Below are 5,454 nucleotides of genomic sequence, written 5' to 3'. Positions count from 1 at the left end.
CCTATAAGTTAGTAAATATGCAGAAATAGTTCTTATGTTAGTGCCCTTTTGTTTATTTTAATTTGCTTGGAATAAAACCGGTGCCTTTACTTATCACACCAGGCTATTCGTGTGCACTTTTTCTCCGAGCTCATCTGTTATAGGTTACCAGCGATGCCTGAAATGAATTAAAGAGGCCAATTTACAATAACAAATTTATTAGCAAGCGGTAGATAAACAAATCAGCTCGCTGGGGAAAGGGAGGAGGGTTTAGGACAGAAGAAAGTTCTCTCACGGCTCACCGCCAGCCCCCAAGCTCTCAAACCTCCCTTTTGAACTCTCCCAGTTCCCGGCTTCAGGTTTCTAGGCATGCTCAGTGCTTATGTTCTTATTCATGCATAGTCCGGGGCATGTGCTCCTAGCACATGCTCAGTTGCAAAGTTTTTTCCCATTCATGTTCCTAAGCTGTGTTCCGGTGTACGTGGGTCGGGGGTCCACTTGTGGGCCGGGGTCTCTGCGATGAAGATCTCTAGTCTTCCTCTGTGTCCGCAAGACGACCCTGCGCTTGGAGCATGCGCATCCAATAGGTATTTTCCTCCCCCTCCAGGCTTATCGTACTCATAAATCACTTTGACTCCTTGTTTAGAAAAACTCATCTGTGTCTCCGGCTTGTCGGCTCGAGTTGTGTTAACAGGGTGTAGGTAATTACAGTGCCAGTCTGTCCTCCCCCCTTCATTATCAGCCTCAGGAACAAACGGCACCTTGTTAGAGGCTTCTAACAATTATGTGGGAAATACACATGGAAATCACACATCAATGCCCTGAAGTTTTACTAAGCTTAACCAAAAATCTCTTCAAAATATATGTAGTTTATTACATCTTCCAGGTTTCTTCCCACCAAAGCCCATCAGAGGTTTTTTTTTCACTCTGGTACCTGGTGTTCCTTGCTTTTCTCCAGCGAGCGTCCGTCAGTGCTAATTTAGGCTGGTACCTGACCCTTTCCGTATTTTGCCCTGTTACAGGGTGCCATATGTTGCAATATTATTAATATAACAAATAAGGGGTCCACATGGACCAGAGAGACACCAATGTGGTGTGTAACAGAATGTTTTATTGAGGGAGAACAACAGCTTAAGTAGCAGCTTTGAATTGCAACACATCACAGCAGGTAAACTTTTCGACCAATCCTGCCAAGGCACTTTACTACTGGGCAGGGCACATCTCCAGGATGCAGGACCATCGCCTCCCTAAGATCGTGCTATATGGGGAACTTGCCACTGGCTGCCGCAAGAGAGGAGCCCCGAAGAGGAGGTACAAGGACTGCCTGAAACAATCCCTCAGCCTTGGCCATATCGATCACCACCATTGGTCTACCCTGGCCTCCAATCGGGAGGCCTGGAGAAACACCATCTATAACGCTGCTGCTGCTTTTGAGAACACACGCAGGATCACTCTCGAGGAGAAAAGACAACGCAGAAAGAATTGCATCTCGTCGATTTCACCTAGGGAGTCTTTCTGCTGTGCCTTCTGCAACCAGACTTGTCTATATCGCATTGGCCTTTTTAGCCATCAGCGCGCTTGTAGCAAGCGTGGGTAGAGCCCTTCTCAAATCTTCGTTCGCGAAGCCTAGCCATGATGATGAGTACCAGTCCTGGAAGACTTCATTTCCCAGACTGCTCTGCTGGATCTCGTCCTGAAACCTGAAATGCCACAGTCCTGGTCTGCGTTCTCTGGGTAGGCAGTGGGAAATAGAAATTATTCTCTCAGATCAGGAGAAGCTGTAGGTGTGGCTACACCAGGTGCTGCTGAGGTATTCTGGGAATTGTAGTTCTAAAGACTGTTGCACATGCTCAGTTGAATGCTTGCATGGGATTGGCTTAGGATGTTACCTGTGTGACATGGGACCATTTGAAACTACTATTTAAAGCTGTGACTCTTTGAATAAACACGCTTTTGTTACCCCACCACGTTGGTGTTCACCATGGTCCCCATGGGACTTATTTATTTATTACATTAATAACGCTACCAGAAGCCATTGAAATTCTGAGTCTTTTATTCTGAGGTGAATAATTCAGGAAGTATTAGAAATCAGCAGAGGATCCTGGGCAGTGCTGACCCCTCCCTTGGGGGTCAGCACTCTCCTCTCCCAGCCCTTGTCTTCTCTGTGGGAGGGTTCCTGTCCTGCTCTGTCCATCACAGCTGCACCTCTGGGCTGGCACAGGGAAGATTTCACAGTTCTGCCCTTTTAAACAATGCTGCCCTGATTTCAGCAAACCACAGATATTTTTGAGGTCTTTAAAGATTAATCTGTCTGTAAAGTCATCTGTAAGGCAGCACGAGGGAAAACACAGGGCACATGGGAAACTGACTGATGGACGCTGCAGCTCTCCTGGCTCTGGTGCAAGCCACAGGGAGCTGAGTACTTTTGCCTTCCTCTTCACATTGTCAGTCATAAAACTGAGGCTTTATAACTCTATAATTACCATCTACCACCCTAGCAATATATTAATAAAGATTACAGCCCCTAAAGTGGTCATCCACCATCAGATGTGATGGTGGAAAATAAAAAACCCAACTAAACTGTTTTAAGGACATGCTTTTAAGGACAGGCCTCTGTGCTGTAGCCCACACTCCTCAGAGTGTGTGACAACGTTGAAATTTCTATTAAAGCTGATTACATATGACATCCCTTGTGAACATCGGAGCTTTCACAAGCCAGCTTCATGTCCCCATTGCAGCAGAGCAAAGCTGAGTCCTTGTCAGCACATGGCCAGAGCTCCTGCTCCTCACATCGCCCTCAACCAGCACAAACCAGAGAAGGGAAGTGCAATTCCTTTGGGGGAGTTCTCTGTGAAAAAATGGAGTGGCTTTGCTGATAGGACTTCATCTTAATTTTTCCCTGTCTTTTCCTGTTTTTGAACAGGATCTCTGCCAAGGAGCAGCACATGTCCAACAGCAGCTCCATCACCCAGTTCCTCCTCCTGGCATTCACAGACACACAGGAGCTGCAGCTCTTGCACTTCTGGCTCTTCCTGGGTATCTCCCTGGCTGCCCTCTTGGGCAATTGCCTCATTATCACCACCGTAGCCTGCAACCACCACCTGCACACCCCCATGTACTTCTTCCTGCTCAACCTCTCCCTTCTCCACCTGAGCTCCATCTCCATCACTGTCCCCAAAACCATGGCAAATTCCATCTGGAACACCAGGGACATCTCCTACATGGGATGTGCTGCACAGGTGTTTCTGCTTGTCTTCTTACTTGGTACAGAATATTTTCTCCTCACCATTATCTGCTTCTACTGCTAAATTGCCATCTGCAAACCCCTGCACTATGGGACCCTCCTGGGCAGCAGAGCTTATGCCCACATGGCAGCAGCTGCTTGGGCCAGTGGGTTCCTCAATGCTCTGCTGCACATGGTCAATACATTTTCCCTGCCCCTGTGCCAGGGCAATGCCCTGGACCAGTTCTTCTGTGAAGTGGTCCAGATCCTCAAGCTCTCCTGCTCACACTCCAACCTCAGGGAAATCGAGCTTATTGTGGCTAGTGCTTTTCTATTACTGGGATTTTTTTTCATTGTTTTTTCCTATGTGCAGATCTTCAGGGTCGTACTGAGGATCACCTCTGAGCAGGGACAGCACAAAGGAGCCCTGAGACATTTCAGAATCTTATGGAATCAAGGGGTCATTGCTACAGTGCAGAGTTTTATGAAGCAAAAGGGACCCTGGTAGAACTGGGAAATCTCATGGAATCAGGATACCATTGTGACACTTTAGAACCTCATGGAATCAAGGGGCCATTATGACACTGCAGAGCCTCATGGAACAAAAGGTATCTTCTGCTGGGCTGTCACAGACGCTGGCGGGAGGGAACTGGAGAGTCCCTGGCCCAGCCATGAGTCACGGGCTGAGCCATCAGGTCCAGCAGAAAGAAGGGACCTCATAGGCCCTTTCCCAGCCATGTTCCTGCTGTTGGCCTGTCCCCTCCAGGGGCAGAAGTTACCTCACTTCCCCTTCATAGCCATCATCTTCCTACTGGATGGTGAGTTCCTGAGACACAACTGAGCATATGACCCTGTACTCAAATATGACCCTGTACTCCTTGTGGCCCAGTAAATGACATGACCACTGTGAGATACTGGATCCAAATCTCACTGAATTATTGATATGGGTCGGAACCAACTCACTGCGAGTGCGTGTGTGCATGTGGGTAAGGGCTGGGCCTAGACCTGCAAGTACATGGTTACCATGCACATAAGGCCTGCTGAGAGTACATGGCAGAGCCGGAAGGAAAGGCCTCCTGCCCATGCAGAGCACATGGCATTACTGAAGGCTGTGTAGCTGGGCTGTCAGTCAAGGCAGACCTGTCTGGTAGCCTACCCACACCACGTCCCTGCATCCTCTGGTTGCCTACAGCACACCTCACTCTGGCCTGGAAGGCACTAAGTTGTCAGTGACCAGATATCCTGCCTGGGAGGGAAAATTAAACTATATAAATACATGAGACTCCATATGAATACCCTCTGCTCTCCTTCTTCTCTCTCCTTTCCTGCAATCTGAACCATGTGAACCATTAGATCTTGTAGGTAACCATTTTTCCTTTTCTCTCTCTCCTCTTTTTCTTTTCTCTTTCTTTACTCTTTTAATCTGTTTTCTTTTACTATTTTTCTTCTCTCGTGGGTAACTTAAAATTGCTCCACTTCTTCAGTCCAGCTGTCACCAATCTGGCTATAAGGAGACCACAGGAGACCACGTCAAAGGCCTTGCTAAAGTCTGAGCACACAAAATCCCTTCTTTTCCTTCCCACATGGGTTCTGCAATCCCTTCTTTGTCCTTCCAATGCCTGGGAATGGCTGTAGGAGGACTTGCCATATCTCCTTCCCTGCTGAGCCTGACCAGTCTGTAACTCTCCCAATCCTGCTTCCTGCCCTGTTTGCAGACTGGTTCCGTGTCTTCCTTTCCCAAATTCCCAGGAACCTCTTTGATGGCTCTGGCCTTTCCAAGATGTTTGAGAGAAGTCTCACAATGATACTGTTGCCCGTAATGAGAACACATGAAGCCACTAATATTAAGACAGTCTCTGAGAAATAAGAGGTTAAAACAAAATTATAAAAGAAATTTCATAACCCTAGCATTAGGAAACCAGGAATCATAGAAGGAGTGGTAAATTGGCTGAAGATTAGGGTATATACTGACTAGATAGAGCATTCCTCAAAAGATAGCATTATTCTTTAAAGAGATTACAACTCAGCAAATCCTAGATTGAGCCAAAAGGACAACTTGACTCTTATGCCTGCCAAAACTACCTTAAAAGGAAAAGGTATAAGGAAAGTTCAAAAGTGTACGGTGATGAAGAGGAGCAAACGACCACTACCCATGATGAAGGCAACAGGAACTCCCACCCAAAAACCTCCCCAAATTGAAGACTCCGCCCAGACTCCGCCTATATATGAATATTACAAGTAAATGTTGCAAT

At 47.1% G+C, this 5,454-nt stretch overlaps 1 pseudogene; it reads left to right on the top strand.

The window, feature by feature from the left end:
* The first annotated feature begins 2,924 nt into the window (after nucleotides 1-2,924).
* The window catches only part of LOC114070663, a 46,368-nt pseudogene continuing 43,838 nt past the window's right edge, over nucleotides 2,925-5,454 (top strand).

This window comes from Empidonax traillii, unplaced genomic scaffold (assembly GCF_003031625.1).
Source record: "Empidonax traillii isolate 1590-97213 ecotype Southwest subspecies unplaced genomic scaffold, ASM303162v1 scaffold1651:size103636, whole genome shotgun sequence".
Classification (NCBI taxonomy): Eukaryota; Metazoa; Chordata; class Aves; order Passeriformes; family Tyrannidae; genus Empidonax; species Empidonax traillii.
Note: the sequence above shows the minus strand (reverse complement) of the source record. Positions and strands in the feature narration are given on the sequence as shown.